This window comes from Callospermophilus lateralis, chromosome 2 (assembly GCF_048772815.1).
Source record: "Callospermophilus lateralis isolate mCalLat2 chromosome 2, mCalLat2.hap1, whole genome shotgun sequence".
NCBI lineage: Eukaryota > Metazoa > Chordata > Mammalia > Rodentia > Sciuridae > Callospermophilus > Callospermophilus lateralis.
In genome coordinates, this window is record NC_135306.1 from 29,595,320 (window position 1) to 29,620,807 (window position 25,488).

The following is a 25,488-nucleotide window of genomic DNA, read 5'->3' on the forward strand; positions in this document are numbered from 1 at the left end:
AAGTAGGTAGACCCAAATCTCCATCATGCCAGATTAGGCCCCAACTTCCTTAATAAGACTCCTATAGCACAAAAATTAATATCAAGTATCAGTATATGGGATGGACAAAAGCTTCTTCTCAGCAAAAGAAACAATCAGTGAGGTTAATAGAAAGCCTACTAATTGGGAACAAATTCTTACCATACACATGTCAGATAGAGCACTAATCTCATAAAGAACTCAAAAAATCTTAACACCAAATAAAGCAAATAATCCAATGAATAAATGGGCTAAGGAACTGAACAGACACTTCTAAGAAGATGATATACAAATCAATCAACAAATATATGAAAAAAATGTTCAATATCTCTAGAAATTAGAAAAATGCAAATCAAATTTACTCTAAAATTTCATCTCACTCCAGTCAGAAGGGCAGCTATTAAGAATACAAACAATAATAAGTGTTGGCAAATATATGGGGAAAACTGTACACTCATACATTGCTGGTGGGACTGTAAATTGGTGCAGCCAGTATGGAAAGCAGTATGGAGATTCTTTGGAAAACTGTGAATAGAACCACCATTTGACCCAGCTATCCTACTCCCTGGTCTATATCAAAAGGACTCATAAACAGGGACACAGTCACATCAATGTTTATAGAAGAACAATTCAAAACAGCTAAACTGTGGAACCAACCTAGATGCCCCTCAGTTGATTAATGAATAAAGAAACTGTGGTAAATATACACAATGGAATACTATTCATCACTAAAAGAGATTAAAATAATGGCATTTGCAGGTAAATGGAATTAGAGAATATAATGCTAAGTGAAGTTAGCCAATCCCAAAAAAACAAATGCGGAATGTTTTCTCTTATATAAGGATGCTGATTCATAATGGGGTTGTTGGGGAGCATGAGAGGATTAGATGAACTCTAGACAGAGCAAAGGGGAGGAAGGAGAAGGGAGGAGGTATGGGGGTAAGGAAGACGAATGAGATGGACATCATTATCCTAAATACATGTATGAAGACACAAATGGTGTGATTCTACTTTGTGTACAACCAGAAATATAAAAAATTGTGTATATGTAATAGGAATTATAATGCATTATGTCATCATTATAGCAAATTAAAATTTTAAAAAAAATTAAAAATATGAAGTCAAATTTGAGTACAAATTTCCCTACAGAAAATCAAGAAGTATCTGGTAAACATAAAAATTGAATAGAGATTATGTTTAAGTGATCAAGGTGACAAGCGTAAAGTTTAAATAAACAAGTTAGTGGAGCAAAAGAATGTAAAGGAATGTGTGAACAACTACTGAATAAAGGGTTACACTTTCTGTTATTAAAACAAAATTCCTGAGATAATTAACTTAAAAGAGAAAAGGTTTATTTCAGCTCACAATTTTGGAGGTGAATGTCCATAATCAATTAGTAACACTATTTTGGATCTGTGGTGAGGCAGAGCATCATGAGGAAGCACGTGGTGAACCAAAATTGCTTACATTACATTCAGGAAGCAAAGTGACCAAAAGGAAGAAGCCAAGGTCTCATGATCACCTTCAAAGGCACAATCACCCCAATATTGTAAAGGCCTTCCACCAGGACCCATATCTTTAAACTTATTTCACCTTTCAATAGAGCCACCATAGGGGTTGAGTGTACAACAGATATAGCTAAAAATAAAAATAGAAAAAATAAATCATAATGCTAATAAATATTTGGTTTGACTGAAAGAAAACAGGAAATAAGGGACCAGGAGAGAGAACAAAAGAGACAAAAAAAAAGCAAAGCTCAAAACTTACACTTAATCACATCAGCAATTATACTGTACATAAGGGGATTAAAAAGTCCAATTACAGGCAGTTTGTCAGATTGAATTACAAAGGAAGTCCTGTATATGTGAAGTCTACAGGGCATGCACTTTAATTATATAAAGTCATGCATTCATTAAGCATATGAAAGTGGAATTAATGTACTAATTGCAAAGAAGTCTCCAAGAAAAGGAGAATTCCCATAAAGAAGAAAATTTTGATGGTAAAAATATAATTTTAGACAAACAGATAAGAACATTAAATAATTGCATATAATTTCATAAAATAATAATATTAAAATCTAAAGAAATTAATTTAAAAATCACAGATTAGAGGGTTTAATACTTCATCTCAGTAATTATTGAAAAACTACACAAAGCACAATTAAAACGGAAAAATTCTTTGAAATTCTATTATTCAATTAGATTTAATTTGCATTTATACAATTCTATACCAACAGCATCATAACTTTTTTCACATACAAATAGAGTAGTCACCAAGATGTACTCTATTCTGTACTGTGAATTTTAAAAATAATTTTTAAGCATTAAATTATGTAGAGTTAATTTTCTTACCACAATGTAATAAAATTAGGAAACAATAAAATTAAGTACATACCTAACATTTTTTGTTAAGCAATACAAATATAACCTATCCTTGCAATCTACTATATTAACCAACTAAAGGAGAAAATTTCAGAATCTTAAAAGATTTAAGAAAAACAATCCATAATATTTGATACCCTTCATGATTAAAATACCAAACAAAGTCAGCAGAGATTCTTAGAAAGCTAGGAATAGAAGGGAACTTCCTCAATTTAATAAATGACATACATGAAAAAAAACCCTATACCTAACATCATACTTAATGAAACTTTCAGTAGTCCCCTATAAGATCAGGAATAAGACAGATATTTGTTCTTCCCACTCTTTTCAACATTGTGCTGGAAGTTCAAGTCAGTACAATAAAGTAAAAAAAAAGGAGAAATTATATAAATACTGGAAAGGAAAATGTAAATCTACCTTTGATCTACCTTTGTTCATATGTTGTACATAGACAATGCTAAGATACATACCAAGTAAGTATTAGAAAAAAAAATCAGTGCTTTCAGTATAGTTTGAGGGTAAAAGTTCAATATAAAAAAAAACAGTACATTTTGAATGCTAGTAAAATCATTTGAAATATAATATTTTAAAATATTATTCATAGACTTCTAGTTTCTAGTACCACATGTAAAAGTTAGAAGTTGTCACTTTTACCCTCACAACAAGAAAAATCTTAGCCTATTGAAAATCATTGCAAAGAACCACAGCTTTCCAGAAATAGAAACCCCACATCAGAAGCCCAAGAATGAAGCCAGTATCAATGGGACAATTCGTACCATAAAAGAAATTGCTGGTGGCTCAATGTGATAAAGCTCCAGATTTATGAAAAACAAGGTAATATATAAAACTTTTATTTGTCAATTAAAAATAGAAATTAAAAAAGACAATTCAGTAAGATATGAATTAGACACTCAGACAGACAGAATGAGCTACATTGTTCAATAATTACTAGCTAAGGTTCTTGTTTATAAAATATAAAATTCAGAATTGGATATACTTTGCATCCACTAGAATGACTAAAATTTCAAATTTTGGTAAAGTATTAGTGGGAATATAGATATCTATCACTTATAAAATTCTGAAATGACAAAATATATTTGTAATCCTTTTTCATATATATATATATATATATATATATATATATATATATATATATATATATGTATATGACAACACATACACACACACACACACACACACACACACACAATATATATTGTGGGAGGCCAACCTTATGGGTGACTGAGTTACACTCCCCAGCTGGGTGCTGAGGCGCTCAGTCACAGAAATGGGTGTGTCTTGCTACAGCCCCATGGGTGAAGCTATGCTCACCTGTTCCTTTGTAATATAACCCCTTGCCCTGTTTAGGATAGAATCTTCCATGGAAGTGCCTTGTGTGTGTCCCCTCCTCTTACTGTGCCCTTGGGTGTGGCCTACCCAGGTGTCAGTCAACCTGCTGAGAGTGGACATCATGGAGATAGACTCAGCCCCCTGAAACCTGACCCCTTGCCTCATTTGAATAGCTTCTCCTCAATAAAAGGGGTCAGCGCGTGCTCTCTCTCTCTCTCTCTTTCTGCGGACCCTTAAGGTCAGAGGAGCCGTCACAGCAACCCCAAAGAAAAAGGTATTTGTGTCTCTTGTGTGGTTATTTCGTGCAGCCCAGTTAGCCCAGCTTAACTAGAATGACCCCTGAGCCTTGTAGTCGCGAGAACAGAAACCCGGCAATATATATGTACCTGGCATATGATATAATACTTTGTATATTTGGATATTTATATTTAATACCTTTGAATATTTATCAGGGAAATAAAAACATGCATAAAAAAGATTGTTCTGTAAAAATATTCATAGAACCTTCTTTCATAATCACCCAAAGTTAAAAACAATCTACATATCCATAAAAAGGTATGTAGCATAGAAATAAAGTACCGAGAACCACAATAACATGGATGAATCTTGAAAAGAAAACAAAATGTTGAATGAAAGAAGTCAGACACAAAATGTATGAATGCTGCCTGAGTCCATTTTTAAGAAGTTCAAGAGCAGGCAAAACTAATCTCGGGTGATAAAAATCAGAAGAGTAATTGCCTCTGCTTCAGGGGGATTTGTTTTAATGGGGCATGAAGAAATGTTCTCAAGTGATGGAAATATTCTACATCTTAATTGTGGTGTTGGTTATATGAGTGTGTTCATTTTTCAAAACTCAAAACTCTGCATTTTACTGTAGGTAAATTATACATCTATATAGTTACTAAGTAATAGAATTTCTGAATAAAATATTTAAACATTCATTACATTAATTGTGCTTCAATTCCTTAGTCCATGCTTCCTAATATCTATTTTGTATTATATTTTATCAATATTATATTACTTGTCTTTTGTGTTTAAATGCATTTTTATTTTTCTATTTTTTCATGAAAAATGTAATTTAATTTTTTGCATTACCATCTATCAGTCTGAAGCTATATTTACTCTGCATACATTGTTTATTTATTCACAAATACTTTTCAGCGCATATATTAAAATTGTGAATGTAGTAAATAAAATGTGAGAATTGAAGACTTCACAGTAACTATAGCATATTAGGGTACAAATTTTGCAAGAAATTGCAGCAAACTCTAAATTAATCATCAAAATCATCATAAGGCCTGAGTAGTCCCATCCACTAACAATGTAAAGGTTGAATTCCTCTGAGAACTGTGTGAGTGGATTACTAGAAAGCAGACCATTTAAGGATGAGTGAAATTCAAAGTAGAAACAACAAGTACAGATTCATTGTAAAAATTTTGGCTTCATAGAGGAAAGCAATTGGAAAGCTTCTGGAAAGAGATCTAATTCACATAAAATGATTTCATTTTTAAGATGAGAGTTAAGCATCTTCAGAGACTGAGAGGAAAGAAAAGCTGGTAAGGGAAAAATTAAAAGTATAGAGACTAAGGGAATATTTTACAAAACAAAATATCCAAAAGGGTAGAAAATTATGGGATCATAACCACATGTAGGAGAATTATATAAAAATGGTGCATTCCTCAATCACTATCACTTGAAGGAAGGAAGAAAGAATATTGTATTTCTTTTTGAATGATAATAAAGAAATGTCCTTCTGATAAACTTCTGTTGTAGATAACTCAGTGGGAGTTGACTAAAGAAAAGAAATGCAAAATAGTTATTAGGGAATGATGAGGTTAGAGAATTTATAGTATCAATCTCTGTATTGATGTGATTTTTTACTAGCAACACTGAAGACCCATCAGATAATAATAGTAAATAGATTGATCCAGGGATTTTGGTTCACTAAGCAGAAATAAGAACAAAACAATAGGATAGTGGCAAGAGAATGTTTAAGATGATGACAGGAAATCAAAGGCATGGGAGGGCTGACAGTTAAAGCATTACAATTTTACTAAGAAGATAAATACAATCCAAGACAGGGAACAAAGCAAGAGTCTGTTTTATTTTCTGGTGAATAAACCCAAAATTGTGAGTTTCCCTCCTAGAGTCTTCATATGTCAGCAAATTAACATAATAAAGTTGGAAAATGAACAGATGGTCCCTGGAGCTGCCCATTCTTTTTCTGAAGCAGATGATAGCTTCCCAAAGGACAAATGTTAAATTACAAATAATGGTAATGTTTGATCATTTAGGTTTAGCAAACATTGATGTGACTGTTATCCACAGCAGAATCTATCACATCACTATAGTAAGTTGTGAATTTTGTGAATCATTTTCCTGCCATATGGGAATCTCTAACTTTAGGAGAAATCAAAGATATTTTGTTAATTCCATAGTTTGGGCAGAAATGATGTACAGAGAACTTTCAAAAGAAAAACCTCAATTTTCCAAAAGTAAAATTGTGAAACACATCTGTTTATCACAGGTACTGAACTATAAGCAGTTTCCATGGAAAATGCTGTACTAAGAGTTATAAATATAGTGGGATAACTAGGTTGCCCAAATTGACAACAGGTCTCAGAAGCTAAGTGAAAGAAAAAATATCTAGTTCTCTTAAAAGTTAAGCACTTCTCTTTGCTGTTTATACCTTGATCTGTCACAATAATAAGGGATAGCTCATCACTTTTTTTTTCAAATTTAATTCCTGTCTCTGCTTCTGTAATCTGGGTTACACAATATACACACCACAGTGTGGGTTTGGTTCTCCTAATCAACCAGGCAGACTTTGAATAATAAACTTGCCATTTTGAATAACTCAAACCTCCAAAGTGATTTTTCTTTCAGTTATTGTTCTGACTGGAAGAGACAAAAGTGTGTATTTTTATCTCATATGCAGACAATAGCTTATTTGCAAAGTGACATCAGAGAGGACACTAGTAAGCCTTTCTGTTTAGTGCCTTCATGCATGCCAGTAGATGCTTCAGTATTTAACTTCAGTATGAAAAATAAAAAAGATAAATAAAATGTTGAATAGAAATAAATATAAACCAGTGATACATATATATTAAAATTAATCTCAGTTTTAAACAGCAACTCTGGAGATACAGTAACATAAAGACATTAACTTTTTTAAAAAGTAACATTTGTGTTAGAAAAATGCATGTTGACTCTAAATCACATGGACAGTATAAAATTGTAAAAGATTTACAAGGTTAGAAATGGAGAAAAATTTGAAACCAAGAAGCTCATGGACTGTGTTATATTTTTATACAATTTGTTTCATTTAGTCTGCTATACTCTAACCTTTGCCTCAAAGGATCACAGCAGCTCATAGAAAGAATATATATGAAAAAATATAAACACAAATGACAAACACAAAGTACTTGAAATATGAATAAGCCAGAAGCACATGAAAGCTATAAATTTTCTATGAGCTTTATAACAAAATGAAAATGAAAAAAATTATTACTAGATTCAGGTTTCTGAGAGGAAAAAACAAAAACAATCTATAAAAAAATGACAAAATAAAAAACAACTGTTTTTTGTATATATTTTTAGTTGGAAATGGACACAATACCTTTATTTTCTTTATTTATGTATTTATATGTGGTGTCCCACCCATACTAGCCAAGTGATCTACCACTGAGCCACAACCCTAGTCTGAAACACAACTGTTTAAAGAATCAAATTATAAGTGAAGTTTCTCATGTGGAGTTTTATAACTGGAATAATACATTAAACACATCTGTAATAATATTTCTATAGCAAATATAGTTAGATACTACACATTTCCATTTTTAAATAACTTCAGATTAAAGAATAGTGAATAATACTAAAATACAACTTAGTAAAGGCAGTTCTGCAAAGGCAATTAAATATGGTCAAAGCTTGTAACCTTCACATGGTCTATAATGGCTCTGCTTCCCAGGCACTATGAGCTGAGTAGTTTTCCTCCGCTACGCACTTCTTCCATGATGTTCTGCCTCACTTTGGGCAAAGAACAATGGAACCAGCATCCATAAACTGCATCACTGAAATCATTAGCCAAAATAAGCTTTTCCTCTTCTAAGTTGTTTTGGTCAGGTAATTTGTCACAGTGATGAAAAGCCAATTAATACATAAATTGATACAAAAAAGTGATACCATTGCTGTGACTCACCTGCCCATATGAGAAACATATGTAACTGACTTGTGGAAAGGGTTTGGAAAAATTGGGCAGATTCAGGCTGAAGAAGGCTTAGAATGCTACAAACTGAATTTAATCTGTGATTCCAGTAGGAACTCAGAAGACCAGAAGACCCAACAGGAATGCAGACTGTAAAGACTGTACTTACAAGGTTTCAAATGGGAATGGGGATTCTATTGGAAATTGGACTAGAAGCCATTTATGTTACACTCTGAAAAAAAATTGTGTACATTTGCCCATATTCTGAAATTTTCTGTGAGGCTGAATTGAAAGGTGATGAACTAATTGGTATGGCATAGAAAAATCCAAGGCAGTTCAGCTTTCAGGCAATAACATAGGTGTTACTGAATTTGTGCACAGAGTTACTGTGGGAATGTGGAATAAAAAACAGAGAAGAAAGGTTTAAAAGCTTGCAATTTGGCAAGGAAAAAAGCAAATGTAATATGGAGGCTAAGAAAGTTGTGATTGCTGAAGAGATTACTGCCACTAAAAAGAAGCAAAATACTTTATACAGAGACAGTAGAAAAGTTGCTCTGAATGCCTCTCAGGAATCAGTAAGAACACATCTCTTGCAGGATTAATGGGTCAGAACTGAAAACTCATTTAAGAGACTTTTAGGGGAAACCTGCTAACAAAGAATGCCTAAAAAGGTATTTCTCCAAGATTCATGTCAACACGTTCAGCTACACAGGCACTCAGAGGCCACTGCAGCTGTGGCCTATGAAGACCTTGCTACTGTTTGAATTGGTGGCAAAACTTGGCATCATCCACGTGGTTCCAGTTCTTCAGTTCAGCTAGTTAAGGGGTCATATGGAGGCTTCCATCAAGAAATCAAAGGAAGACCTTGGAGGTCAGTTAAATTTTAGCAGGATCAGAATCTCTCTCTCTCTCTCTCTACTCTCTGAGGGAGTAATGAGTGAATCTTTCATGAAAGGGAAGCTGAAACTTCAGTGAAGACTCTAGAGATTGAGAGATGCCAGTAATGTGGAACATCTGCTGAGGAAAGCTGCTGGATGAAAACAGAGTCAGCTTTAAAGAGCAACCAGTAAGGGTGCCCCTAAGGGCTGGGCCACACAAGCCCTTTGGAGCTCTCATCTAAACCCAATTTGCCACAGTTTCTAGGTATGGAGCTACAGGACGCAATGTTGGCTTGGCTGGGTTTTTATCTTGCTTTGGTCCCATCCCTTCTTTCTATGTCCCTATTTCTCTCTTATGGAATGGAAATGTTTACTCGCTGCCATTATATATTGGATTCATATACCTTGGTTTTGATCTGTATAGGGGTTCACAGCTAAGAGTTTGCTTTGAATCTCAGAGGACTTGCACTTTGGGGCAATGCAGGAACTACTAAGACTTTGGGGACTCCTGAAGATGGACTATATATATTTTGCCTTGTGAGATGGATATGAGCTTTGGGTGGCCACTGGTAGAATGCTATGCTTTGGATATGAGATGACTCTCCAAAGCTCCCTTGTGAGACAATACAGAAATGTTCAGAGGTGAAACAATTAGAATGTGAGAGTTGTAAGCTAATCAATGGTTTAATCCATTAACTGTGGGCAGGTGGGACATGGCCAGATGAAGTGCATCACTCAGGGCATGTCTTTGGGGTTTATATTTGGGCCCTGTTGCCTTTCTTTCTATCTGCTTCATGGCTGCCATGAGCTGAGTAGCTTTCCTCTGCCACACCCTTATGCCATGAGGTTCTGCCTCATTTGGATCCAGAGAAATGGAACCAGCCAACCAGGACTAAACCTCTGAAACTATGAACCAAAATCACCTTTTTCCTCCTCTGAAAAGTAAGCAAACAAAAGCAAATGGTCTGTAATGATCAAACAATCGAATTCAGTTTGTAAATTTAGGTGTACATATGTTTTTGTATTAATTTCATACGTACAAGTAAATATTGAGCATACATACAATTATATATTGCAATTTTATATCTTTTCTATATTTCAAATAATGATTATTGTATCAAAGAACTCGTTCCTTGACAGTATTGCCTCAGACAAATCCATAACTTTGCTTATAGTATCATCTTTAGGAATTTATTCCTCCTCTATAGTTTAATCCTTTTTTCAGAAATCAGGTTAAATTCCACTTCCTCTTTGATTTTCCCCCAAGGCGAAGCACTATCTTGTTTTTCTGTGACTTTAAATAATATATTTCCTCCTTTATAGAATTCTTTAAACTGTGGTAAAATTATTTCCACAATTATTTATTTTATTAAACTATAAGCTTTACAAAATTATGCAATTTTCCTTGTCCTTGATAATTTCCTTAATTCCTAATGTTAGGATTTAATGACTATTTCTGAATGAAATAAATATAGAAAAAAGCAACTTAAATTTTTATGAGATTAAGAAACAGTAAATTAATCATAAACCAAGGTTTCCAATGTGTTCAGAAATTACCTCAAACCATTTGAAAATACTTTATACTATGTGCATTTTGGAGGGGGGGAAGTTATGTAGATTAGATTTTTCTCAAAGGAATCTATGACCATGACCCATTAGGGTAAAAAAAAACTGGGATAAAAGACAAGTATTTGGGGAAGACATTTTCAGTTTTTTAAAAGATAAGTTATGCGTCAGATTTTGTAAGTAATCAAATAGAAATATTTCCCCTGATCCTCATAAATATTAAACACACTTACTAATTAATTATTATTTGTATTTGTCATGGGAGAAAGTACTTCTTTTTAATTATTTTTTATTTATATAATAGCAGAATGCATTACAATTCTTAATACATATATAGAGCTCAATTTTTCATATCTCTGGTTGTATACATAGTATACTCACACCAATTCGTGTCCTCATACATGTACTTTGGATAATATTGTTTATCACATTCAACCATCATTAATTACCCTGTGCCCCCTCCATTTCCCTCTCACCCCTCTTTGATATCTAGAGTTTGTATATTCCTCCTTTGCTTCCTCTCCCTATCCCACTCTGAATCAGCTTCCTTATATCAAAGAAAGCATTAGGCATTTGGTTTCTTGGGATTGGCTAACTTCACTTAGCATTATCTTCTCTAACTCCATCAATTTACCTGCAAATGCCATAATTTTATTCTCTTTTATTGCTGAGTAATATTCCATTGTGTATATATGCCACATTTTTTTATCCATTCATCTATTGAAGAGCATCTAGGTTGATTCCACAATTTCGCTATTGTGAATTAGGCTGCTATAAACACTGATGTGACACTGTCCCTGTAGTATGCTGTTTTTAAGTCCTTTGTGTATAGATCCAAGATAGGGATAGCTGGGTCAAATGGTGGTTCCATTCCCAATTTTCCATTGGCTGTACCAATTTGCAGTTCCACCAGCAGTGTATGAGTGTACTTCTTTTTGGTGTTTCCAATGGTCTGCAAACAAAATTAGACAGGTCATTGCCAAACATATTTCATCTGACCTTTGTTTGCTGGTTACTGAGAAAATGACTGTTGCTTAAGCTGAGGGGCCCAACTGTTAGGACTGCTGGTCCAATTATTCATTGATGGGAGATACAGAATGCAGTTATTCCTAGGAATCACTGTACTAAGAATAAATTACTTAATCCAGGATGAAAGTAAGGACATAATTTAGATAACCTTGTTAATTGAAACACATTTTTCTGGAATTTTAAACTAGACATACAATTAGCAATTTTTCTATTTCTAATGCCATTTTACATTTAAAAAGTTATTTTTCCCTGAATTTATGGCAGGTAATACATGAATTTAGACAAAGCCCATTAAGTTAATATAAATTACAGAATTGATTGTTCTTACACTATAGCTTGAGACAGCATAAAACAGGTCATGGTTTGATTTTAAAAATATAATTTAAGTAAGTTAATCACAGTCTTTACAACTTAATCATATAAAGCATTTTTCTAAGGTGCAGGTATACAATCTCACAGTTCACACATTCCAAATTCTCCATATATGTCAACATTATCTTCTAGGGAAGATAAAATCTATTCTCTATCCTATTAATGTTTCTGGTTGGAATTTATATAAGAGATTATCAGGAGAAAAGTATACAAATTTATTTAGTCATTTTTGCATGAACAAGAAAAATGAGGTCCCAAAGAAGCAACTACACCTAAATGTTTATACAGTAGACTAAGCAAAAGTTAACCACTATGGAAAACCAACTGTAATATACGGGAAGGTTAAAAGATGAGTTGTTTTAACAAGATCTATTTATACAGATTTTGTCAGCCTCAACTCCCCATCTGTGGCAATAAGAATGATTCTGTTCCCCTGGTGTAGGGAGGGCATCTTTCATGTGAGAACTTCGTCTCCTACTCTCCAGAAAAGAAGAAGAGGTCAAAGTGTCCTTCTTGCACTTGCTATTTTTCAAGTGCCTTTAGCTCAAAATAATCAATATGTCAAGGCAGCATATTTTCGGGTGGCATGTCCTGAACTCCTTCAATCCACACAAGTGCTTATGAGCAGCCTGGTAGCATACTTATGACCTCAGAAAGAGATAGAAGCTGAAATCCAATTGTGGCACCATCATTTCCTTGTGTGACCTCCCTTCTTGTGTAAAATGGAAACTCATATATTTTACAGATTACTGTCAAAATTCAGCAGATAACAGTTCCCAGCTTTACAGAGATTCTCTTTCATGCTATTTCTTCCTCTCCACGTGAGACACTGTTATTTTGTATATTTGAAATGTGTGATAATGAATATGCTAACATCACGTTTTTAAATCAGTGCTTCTCAACTTCTCATACTTATGTCACACTTCAAAAATATAAAAAATTGGCAACAATAAAGAGATATAAAAGTAAAAATGTTAATTGACTAAAGTTTGGAACTCACCCTTTCTCTTAGTAATTTCATCCAGTTCCATGGTCCCTATGCTTACTGAGATGAGATAGATGCCTACATGTATCTATAAATTGGCCCAGAAACAGATTTAGCTTCAATTAATACTATGTTGTCAAAGTACATCTGCAATTTCCCCCCTGGGAATGGTTGCTCAGCTAACAGGAAAATCATCAAAGAGAAAGAGAAAGTAAGGTAGTCATTCTTAAAATATAATTCACTTCTACATAAATCTACACAAACTTAGGGGTTTGGATATGTTGTGCTATGGTTGGATTGAATCTTCCAAAGGTTCTTGTGTTAAAAGTCCAGTTCCCAAGGTGACCCTACTGGGAGTACTAGAACCTCTAGGAGGTGGGATCTTTTGAGTACCAAGGCGCATTGGAGGCATGCCACAGAAGGGAATTTAGGTTTTTTACTCTTTCCCTTTCCTTCCTTGTTCATGATGTAGACAGTTTTTCTCTGCCTTGACATGATGTACTACCTTGTCAGAGGTCCAAAGCATAGGATCTTCCCTTCAGTCTTGGACTGGACACTCCAAAACTATGAATCAAGTAAACCTTTTCTCTTATAAGTTATCTCAGGTACTATGTTATAGTAATGAAAAACTTAAAAAACATGATTTAATTTATGCAAACATTCTGTTTCCTTGAAACTGTAGTAAATGTGTGCAAATTATAAATTGGTTAACCAAATGCTTCAGGCTATAAGCAATATTTCTGTTTCAGCATATATTTGTGAGATCAAGCTAGTTAAATTTTAAAAGAAATATATACTTACACTAACAGATATAGGCTGAGAAACTGCATAACCCCAATAGCACTATGCACATAGTTTATGTTAAGATGCATCCTTAAAAGATATACTAGAGCAGTACCCTTGGAAGTGGTGCAACACAGTAACAGAGATACATTAAAAAAACTCATACTTCTAAGATTCAATTTGTTCTCTTAGTGTGTTTATTCATTTGTTCATTCAGCCAATCGCAAATGAAGACACATTTAGGATAACATTGATGAAAGTTATTTAAAAAATTAAGCACCATAGGGCTGGGGATGTGGCTCAAGCGGTAGCGCACTCGCCTGGCATGCGTGCGGCCCTGGTTCGATCCTCAGCACCACATACAAACAAAGATGCTGTGTCCGCCGAAAACTAAAAAATAAATATTAAAATTCTCTCTCTCTCTCTCTCTCTCTCTCTCTCTCTCTCTCTCTCTCTCTCTCTTTCACTCTCTCTCTCCCTCTCTTCCTCTCTCTTTAAAAAAAAAAAAAAAAAAAAAAACAAGCACCATGTGTGTGTGAATGCCCCATGATCCTAGGTTGGCCAAGGGTATGGGCAGTATCTCACCCAATCATCTGCAAGATCTCACCCAATCATCTACAAGGTGTGAATCTGAAAACTATCATCAATAAGAGTTATTATGGGATAAAGCTCAAATCAGAACCATTTGACTATGCAGCCAATCTACTAAAGTAATCCATAGATGCCATAGTAAAAATGGAAATCAGGAGAAGTAGATGATTGGTAAATGGAAGCAGGCTCTTAAAGAAGACATGTAGACTAGCCAGAGACCCTCTGCTGTTTAGAAGACATTTCAATCAGTTCTATGCAGTCGTTGAGTAATGAACAAATCAACCAAGTTATATTAATTCTACTGGTAAATCAGAATTAACCAAACTACCAAAATAAAGAGACAATTTCACATACCAATCACTACTGCATAATATTACAATTAAACAAATGTTGTTCTCAACTTTTACCTTCTTAAAAACAAAGTGCCATTCCACATTTTTGTGAACATTTGGTTTTTCAAGGTAAACTACTTGTCATATTGCCTCTGTATTGCAATTATAGTATATTATATTCACTCCACTTTCAAGATCCTTTTTTGGTTTTTTACTTCATTTTTTTTCCCACACATAGAGCACAGATTAATAAAGTGTGAGAGAGAAAAATCTGATAGAATTTAGGAGGGTGATAGTAAGGGGAAAAAACTATATCTGAAAATCACTTACGTTATACAACTGAAAATGTGAAAACTGGATGGTTAAGATGCATAAAGAGTGGGAACAGGAAAGAATCACTTCAAACTCAATGATTAGGAAATATACTTGCAAAGAGCCTATGATATTCACAAGATGCAAGAGAAATTAGTAGGGAAGAAACTTGGCAAAGATGGAATGCTACAGTGGAATTACTGCAATGCTATGCTCCCCAGTTCAATTCTCAGAACACAGATAATTCACATTTATATATGGGACCAATTTTAATTGCATGACTATTTCTTCCCTATTACTCTGCTAATTTTCCTTCTTCTATTAATTTGTTCATATTTCCATTCGTATTACAGTATGTATCTCTGACGTGCTAGAGTTTTAGCTTGAATTAGTACTTTTACTACTTCCCAGCTAAAACAATATCTTACAATTCAGATCTTTCACCCCTTTCATATGTTGCTTGTTTTTCTATAATTTTTATCACCTTTAAGTGCAGAAAATATCATAGAGCAAGAAATTTTATTATCTACTTAATATATCACTTTTCAGACCTCCTGTATTTTTCTTATACAATATTTGAATGAATGCATATTTTTGGATAAAACGTATTAATTATTACTACACTTGTCTCCTACTATCAGGTATTCATGTTGCTATGTAAAAGAAACATTAAAATTGATATTCTTTTAATAAATTTCTACCACTTTCTAAGAATCGATTTAAAGAAGTACTTTTCTGGATGAAAGTGTCTGAACTTCTAAAAGGCTTTTGAAACACATTTCCAAATTGATCTTTAGAAATGCTATACCAACTTATACTACATCTTTGTGCAGAGGACTGAATATAATTCTTCATACTAACATATTGTATATTCCCATTCAGTAATTACATTGAAATTAAATTTCTTTAATAATGAATATATATTTTTATATTTTTATCTATTTTATTTTTTATTTGTGAGTCACTTAACTGTTTTATCTATTCTTATTTTTCTGTATAGGTTTTTGAAAAAGTAATACATAAGAGTACTAAAAGCAGTTTCCTAAGAACACTAAAAATGAAAGAGTTAATATTAAAAATTTTAAACAAAAACAATTGCTGTTGGTGTTACATATAACCTCCTGTTGACATTCTTCATCTCCTTGTTGTCTTTCTCCTTCTCCTCCTCTTCCTCTTTCTCCTAAATTTCTTTAGAATATTCTATGGTCTGGGATAAAGAAGGATATTAATAGAAAAAGTGTGATGTAGTCCTTGTTATAATAGGAGAAAAAGAAAACTATCGGAAGCTATACAATTCTTTCTTCTAAATTTTCTCATATTATTCTCCTCAAGATGTGATGTCTACCCTAATGCACAACAGCTGGATAAACCAAAATAAACAAGGCTAAGGATATGTGCTACAAAATTCAAAAGAGTAAAATCACAATTATTTAATGTCTTATACTCATTTGATGTTCATATATCATAATATAAACAAGTAATCTCATTCTACTCATATAAATAATTAATGCTAATTTTCAATGACTATTAATTCTTAAGAAGAAAGCACTCTAATGTTGCCTTAAGATTCAATAGAAATCCTGGAAGTTCAAAGTTGATGTTGTAAACATATGTACCAGAAGTTTGCATATTATTTAAACATCACAAAGCATTACATTAAATCCAAATAACATATTTGCTAATATTTCTTGTTGTAGAATGGATGATCTTAGTAATATTTAATAAATAGCTGCTTACTCAATAATGCCTATAATTCTCATAAATTCATGCCTTTTAGTAGCTGTTGTAACCTTCACATAGAAGGTTGCCTCTAGTCAACTAGAGGAAAGGGAATGTGCTCTCATTTTATGAGCCTTCATATATAGAACCTCATGACTGAACCTTGCCATTACAGATGAGCTGCCAGCGACCAGCTAGTTTTAAAACAGGAGACTAAATGGATAGAGAAGAAGGATATTAGCTTAATCTACCAAAGGCAGGGAACATATTCCACAAACCTCCCAAGAATTGTTTCATCACATAACCTTAAACCTTCAGGGCCTCTGGATTGAAATAGCTTTATATGTTTCCTACTTAGTCAGCCATCCTTCTCTCCTAGCCACTTTCTTTCTTACTTTTTCTTTTTTTGGGGGGGGTGGGGTGGGGTACTGGGGATTAAACATAGTATTCTTTACCACTGAGCCACATCCCTACCTTTTTTTTTTTTTTGAGACAGGGTTTCTAAGTTTCTCAGGGCCTCCATAAGTTGCTGAGGCTGGCCTGGAACTTTCAATCCTCTTGCCTCTGCCTTCAGAGTCACAGTGATTACAGGGGTGTGCCACTACGCCCCTGGGCACTTCACTCCTGGTCCTGACAGTTCCTCTCCCCATGGTTGACTCCTTCTCATTTCCCCCTTAAATATCAGCTTCTTTCTCCACTGAGTAATGGTCTCTACTTAACACACTCAAAAAGGGAAACTTTTCTTAAAATAACTGTTTTGAGATTGATTAGAGAAATTCTGCTATTTTCCATTTACTTCCTGGTTAAAAAAAAATGTCTTTGAATAACCCAAGAGACAATAGTTAGAAGCATCCTCTTAGAAGAATAAAATTTGGGCATCTCCATGGTGAAGGCAGGGGGCAGGGAGGTAGAGTAAAAAAATAGATAAAAACAGCCTCAAGTAGGAAGAGATGCTTTTACAAAAGAGGAGATATAATCACTAAATGATTTCTCCATGTTTTTGTTCATAATCAAGAACTGAATTTTGATTTTAAATATTTGCTAATCATTTTTATATCAATTTGCTTACCTCTAATTACATGCCAGAGAGAAGAGGGAAAGGAGAGTTTGGCTTGAGAGTTACACAGTTGATTGTGAATAGTCTTGAATAAGAAAGCAGGCAGGGCTGGGGATGTGGCTCAAGCGGTAGCACTCGCCTGGCATGCCTGCGGCCTGGGTTTGATCCTCAGCACCACATACAAACAAAGATGTTGTGTCCACCAAAACCTAAAAAATAAATATTAAAAATTCTCTCTGTCTGTCTCTCTCTCTCACCTCTCTCTTTAAAAAAAAAAAGAAAGAAAGAAAGAAAGAAAGAAAGAAAGAAAGCAGGCATCACTAAAACCACAATATCATGTTTATTTTAGGAGATACATTATAGGTTTTATTAAAAAGTCATAACATACCATGGCTCACAGAAATGTCAATAGACTACAAAACAATGAATTATAAAATCCAAGAGGGGCTCCAGACGCTGAGGTAGGAGGATCGCTAGTTCAAAGCCAGCCTCAGCAAAAGCAAGGCTATAAGCAACTCAGTGAGACTCTGTTTCTAAATAAAATACAAAACAGGGCTGGGGGCACTGAGATTGCAGCTCAGGTAGAGCGCCCTCCTAGCACATGCAAGGTGCTGGATTTGATACTCAGTACCACATAAAAATAAATAAAATAAAGGTACTGTGACCAAGTACAAAAAAAAAAAAAAATCAGGGCTGGGGATGTGGCCCAGTGGTTGAGTGTTCCTGAATTCAATCCTTGGTACCAGTCATCATCATCATCATCATCATCATCATTATCCAAGAGGATTTTATATTGGCATGAAATATGACCTGTTTCTGCATTAAAGTGAAGGGGGAAAAAAAGAAAAGACAATAACTAGTCTTTAACTGCATTCAATGTTGAAAACATTTTATATACATGTGTCATCTTATTAATGTTCACAGCTATAGAATTTATGTTCTGTCTTAAGAATAAAGAAATTGAAGCTCAAAAGATAATTTTACCACAAATCTTGGAAAAAGTAAGAAATACACTTGAAATTTGAATGCTGATCTACAATGCTTGTGGCTTTGTAACCATGTCCAAGGCTTTATAACACCACAATGATTGTCCATTAACAGTTTTTGTGGTACTAGGGTAACCCAAAATAAACCAAAATTATCTCCCTTAACTCTCACCACTGATAGGCATGCTTCAAGGAGTTTGGAAAGATACAAAATGGACAACACATATACTCTGTCCTTAACAATTAAAATGAAACCATTACATGATATTATATATTTTAAAGGTTTATTTCAAAAAATAGAAAATTATACTGTAACAATTACAATGTCAGAAATGAAAACAAAATGCTTTGGGAAAAATAGTGGAAGTGGTTAATTCTAGAGAGGAGAAATGAGTACAATTCAACAGTGAAATATCTGCCCCAAAGATGATTGAGATCTAATTATTTATCAATAGAAAGAATATTTTAAACAACAGAAAGTATATGAATAGTTGATAGGAGAGAGACTAACAGAAAACATAAGTAATATATCATAGCCATACATAATTATTTTCTGGAAAGAAGCTGCATGAATTAAAAGGTATACATATAAATAATATCCACAATAAAGAATGCCTTGAATGTTAGGATAATCTGAATTTTCCTTTCTTATCATTGCAAATTTATTAAAACATCTTGAGCAAAGAATAGACAGTTCTAAAACCTATAATTTAGAAAGGCGTCTGTAGTCATTTTATTTATCATCTACTTGAAAGTAGTTGGGATATGATAGCAGAAGGGCTGTCATGCTTTAAGAAAGTTATCACAATCATCAAAAAAGGAAAATTAGGTCTTGAAATAGGGGTATGTCAGTGTAAATGGAAAGGAGAGTGCACTCATGAAAAACATTGAAGGAAGGGAAGAAGTTGCTCTCATTAATATTTCCCTTTATAGCAAACTTTAATAGTCAGCTGGACGATGTTTTCAATATGGCTTCTCAATGCCTGCTCTCATTTAAGATTTCAATCAGGCAGTTACTTTCTGGTAATAAAATGACATTTAATGTTATAATGATGGGCCTTTCAAAGAGCTGTCCTCAATGATTGAGTTGATGCTCAGTAATGAGCAGATCTGCATTTAACACACTATGCTTAGTTTAATGAACTTTAATTTTGGCCAGAGCTGAGAGTATTAAATCAAAGCCATGACACTGTGTCTTGACTAGAAAAGTTTTCAACACCCTTCCATATATATATATATTGAAGAAATATTCTTGAGTGGGCTGTAGGAATACATTTCTTGCTTTTTCTAAGCTTTGTAAGTATCCTTGTTTAATCCCTGTTTAAATCAACACTCTTCACCAAACCAATCAAGAGGCTTTGCAACTAGAAATAAAACTGTTGCCCCTAAATCCCTTGGTTTATGAGAAATAACTTCTGAAAAATAATACAAAAGGTTGGAACTGAAGCAAAATTTTCTCCAAGTTATTTAAACATAATAATAGTTTCATGATAAAATTTGATGGAAAGGAAAATTATGTAATCTAAGCAGTTAAAGATATTTGGAAAGTGTTGCATTATACTTCCTCCCAATTCTCTCTCCCCCCATCTCCACCTTTATCTTTCTCTCTGAATATATATGTGTTTTCAAGATAATAATTTCCACAGAATTTTCCTTGTAATTTATTTAGCCTTTATTAAAACATGTATATCAGGCAACCAAGAAGAAAAAGAAGAGAGTTTATTCCAAAAAATCCTATTATTTGTACACATTTTTTTCAAAATAAGGTAATGAAAACTGTAGAAAAATTAATAAACCTCTTTGAAGAATAAGAAATAATTCAGCTACCACTTAAAATGTTTCCATCTAGTTGTGTTCTCCTATTTTCCACGTGAACACATAGCTTTTGGTTATAATTTCAGCGTGAATGTAATTTGTATAGCATGTCCTTCTTGTGGAATTCCTTTTAATATATTCCATATTCTAATAAAATCTCAATATATTTACATTTTATTGGCTATGCAGTATTTTATTTAAATATTTCCTATTGTGTTTAAGTGTTATTTTCTTGGTATATAATTATGATAAAATTGAAATTAGATACCCTACAATAAACATCCTTATACACAGAGATGTCTTTTTTAGGGATATTTTAAAGTATTCTTTTGTTAAAAAACAAGTGATATGGCTTTTAATGTGCCATCTAAATGATTTGGTTGTATGAAGAATCTAAACTCATTTCTTTTTTTGCATCTAGATATAGCTCTCAATGCTTATTTTATACATTTTTTCTGAATAATTTCAAAAATATTATCCTTGAAAAGAATGCCATTCAACTTTACAATAATTCTCAAGAGAACAGCTCTGTCTTCATGTGTGAGCTCATGTTAACCAATCTTTTGGAGTAAATATTCTAGACCCACAGAGACCATTTATACTGGCCCAAGGACTTAAACACAGTGTGATTTGTCCAAGAAAATGAAGCTTTTAATAAGTAACCTAAAACAAAAACATGTTCTGGAACTTGAGATGAAACACTATGGAATAACTGAGAGATTTAACTATGAAAAATGGCTTCTGTGAAAAATGCAGCTACTTAACTTCTCATGAAGATAGTGTGACATTTTAAAAGCAGCCCAATATGTAGACTACAGAAGGAAGAAACCCAATGGAAAAATTATGATTGTTACATAAGTTAAATATTTCCTAGGTGTACTTCAGTTCTACTACTAAAAGTAAGAACTGCTTAATGTATAGATTCTAGTCATAAATTATAACACTATTAAAGAGAACCTTTTATGGTCCACTGATCCAAAGATTATTTGGTGTTAAAAGAATTATAATTCTGTCAACAGAATTCACAGTAATGATGTGCAAGCTACCAAATATTTGGCTTTATTTTATTAATGTAGACAGCTTTTCATGATCACTCGTACCTCAAAGATGATGCTTGGCTACAATGAATGATTTTTGCCTTTTTACCTTTAATAATTATCACTTTACTTGATACTAGAGTAATCCATCCACAATCCATGTGTCTGCATAGACTTTTCAAGTCTCATTTGTATTTTCAAAGCTATTAAACATGAACTTTTAACAGCCATTAAAATTACAGCTAGTGTTACCTCCTACACTGCTGGCTGAGATTCAACAGCTCACATAAGACTTGGTAGCTTGGCATGACTGTGAAAGCTATTTGCTGTTTAATTACAGAATTAAAACTTTACTGTAAAAGTTCTTCATCTAAGTTAGCTCATCAAGCTCTAGCACATGTCAGTAATGAGCTTAAATCACAGTGCTTCTTAGAATAAATGACAGATTTATACTAGTAAGTATTTGGCCTTGTATAGATTTACTTTGATTTTAAAATGGACTGTATGTCTGTGATGTTTACTTTTCCCTGTCAGGACCCATTCTCATAATAAGTGGAATAGGCTGGCTATCATTCTGAGCATGAAAACATTGGGACTCACCTGTGAAACAAAACCCTGGACTCTCACCATGTTATTCTGGAAGAAAATATGTTTTTCTAATTGAAGTTTACTTTGAATCTTGGAGGAATCCTAGAGACATCCTACATATGTTCTGGGTTCTATATCAAAAAGTCTACTAATTTCACATTCCAAAACTAGAGATATTCGGAGTCAATCCCTCAGAAAGAAAGGGAAATGGAATAAAATCTAATATCAATGAGAACAAAACATAATCATAATCCTATAGTTTAGAAATCAAGTTCTTTCCTATTTCTTTAATTTCTAATTTGTCTTTTTCTCCTTCTTTCCATTTCTGAGTAGATTTTTAAAATAAAGACTAAATATAAAGTCTCTGTATTCTTAACACATGATTCATATTCTGGTTATGTTACTCTTATGTCAACTGAACAACTGAACAATACATCCATGGGCTAGGTATATGGTTCAGTGGTAGAGCACTTGCCTAGTATGCGCAAGGCCCTGAGTCTAATTCCCAGCACTCAGAAATAAATAAATAATACATCTGTACCTCAGTCTCCCCATTTGCATATGCCATAATAAAAATACTCACTTCACGGATTTGTAAGTATTTAAGGAGCTAATATATGCAAATACTTAAAACACTGTCTGGAATACAACTTGTTCAATAAATGTCATTACATAGCATTTTAATAAAGTTCCAATTATGGATTTACTTTTATTTAACATCAGAAAGCATATTAAGAATTAACATGTGGAAGAATTTTCAAAATGGCAGAATTTCTAGTACCTGAAATATGGTTAACGATGGTAGCTTGGGAAGAATTATTATGAGGAAAGTTTCTACTCTGTTAAACTAAAAATCCATTAGGAGTTGGGCTGAAAACAAAATTTCAGAAATTGCATTTCTGCAGCTATTGAAGACATAACTAAGACATTAATTTTTCTCCCATAATGCTCCATGTAGGTTTTATATTAAACCCATGTTAAGGATTTATCTGCCTAATGAGAGACATCAACCACTCTAATATTCAGATTGTTTTTTGACAGGACATTTAATTGAACCATGACCTGCTGTAAAGACTTTCAACTAGTATTCCTACTTCCCTGTTATTTTACAGTCCTCTCAAAAGCAAACTACCAAATTTTTATTAATGTACAAAATATTCAAGAAGGTAAGAGAATTACAAACTGGGGGTGAGGGGCATGTGCGCACGTGCATGTGAGCACAGTTTGTAATTCTCTTTCCCTCTAAGCAGAGCAGGGAATAATTTTCTGGTATTTAAGAGTTGTGAGTGTGCTGAAAAGATAAGCCTGTTGTATTTTTATAGCAGGTAAGAACACTGTCTTGTGAATATATAAGGGCAGTTAGCAGTTGCACTCAAATGTAATGTGGTATGGAAAGGCCACAGAGTGAGCAGTAAGTAAATGCAGATGCTTTTAAAGACAATGTGAAACAATGTTTTACTGTGGTTGTTATCTTCTTGCAATTATCCTGACTAGTTCTGTGTTGCTTTAAGTTCTTTTTTAAATTCCATGCATTCTTGGTGCTAATGTTCTAGTGTTCAAAGAATGCTGCATACCCAGATGGGTCAAGAATCCCTGCTACAGAAGGTCACATGTAGACACACACGTGCACACCTGTGTACGTACACACACACACACACACACACACACACACACACACACACTGAGTCAGATTTGTCTTCCAATGGTAAAATATCCAATTTTGTGTCTTCAGATATGGCACTGTGGTCTCTCTGAGTCAAGGCATGATGATCTGTAAGGCTAGTATAATAGCTCCCAAAGAGAAAGACTTTTTGTGAAATAAAATAGATGAGACATTGCATGTAAATATCTCTGTGAATAGAAAGAAAATTTTTTAAAAAATGATTTCAGAAAACAGTCCTTGGGATCTTAACACAGAACTCTGTGGTAGGGCATATAAAACAGATTGTTACAGAATAATAGAGATTTAGGGACCACAGAGCTTGAATGCTAAAGGACAGGCATTACAAGTCTAATCAGTTGTCATGTTCAAAGCAAGCAGGTACCAATCTTAGAAGCCAAGTGTACAGAGTTGTACGAGTTCCAGTTAGCTGACTGCAAACTGATCCACCCCATGGGCTATTACAAAAGTTGCAGAAAGTCCAGGAGAGATTTTGTACTCATCTAAGATTTGGGGTTGAGTATCAGATATTCTATTAAATCAAATGTGGCCAACCTCCAATTTGAAACAAAATTTCCTTAATCAGAATTGATTGGAATAGCCAGAATAGATAACAGATGGTTTACTTAAATGAATTTGGCAGGAAATGATGCTATAGATGAACTCCAGCTACTTTTTATCAATGTTTACTCTGTTCCTAAAGTATATATGTAAATGACCCTGAGAAGAAAGAAAAATTTAGAAGTGTGCCTTTTTATGAACAATGATTTAACTTAATATCCTTGATCACAATGTAGTCTTTATATCTCTAAAAATATTTTAAACATACTTCAGTAGTAATATTTTGGGGATAAATTTTTATACCTATTATTGTAGTTAATATGGAAAATGCACATCTGATAGAAATTCAAATTAAATATCTTTTATATATCCAAGTAATTTTTTGCTAGAGTAACAACATGCACTCATGGTATATTTAATTATCATTTGTCAATTCACAATCCTGTTATCCAACACTCAAAAATACAAATGTAAATGCACATGGAATGCCTAATTCATCAGACTGAACCTCAACATTCTAATTAATTAATTCAAGAAATAATTATTTCAAGCACTTTGGAAATAGTAGGGTAGGGACCTCTAACAATTCACTCTCCACAAAAAAGTAATACTGGGGAAAAATGCTAAAAAAATAATATTTTTTTAAATCTGGAAATTCAACAAAGGCTTCCAACAATTTAATCAGAAAAACATAGGAATCTCAGTAAGAAAAAAACAGTTTTGTGGCATTTTTACTTATCCTATTGCTGTCCTCCTCTCCTCAGCTCCATTACATCCTTGAAAATCTGCAGCTTCAACAACCAAAGAAACTGTGAAACAGAGCAGCATTGCAGTCTCAGGGGCAATAGGTTTGGCCCCATGTCCAAGGAGCTGTGATTTTTTTGCCTTTTTATTAGCTCTCTGAAAAAGCCTCATTTGCAGGGCTTGTCCTTTATCCTACTCTGAATTTGTTCAGAGGAACAAACCCATTCTCCAGGGCTACTGGCCAGCAATTGTTTAATATCACAATGGCCTGAGGCATTAACACCAGTTGGGTTAAACAAGAAGATGCCAAAAAGTTTAGAAGAAAATTGAGGGAATAAAATTAACGTCATTTTAAGAAATCTGTGTCTAATTACCATCTGACTAATAAACTGATCCAATAGAGACACCAGTCATCACACATAACAAACACAAATATTTATCATTAGTCCCAAAATAAAACCTTCAAATTGTAGCTTTTCCAAAAATATTGTGAAGTGACCAGGAGTGTGAGAGGATA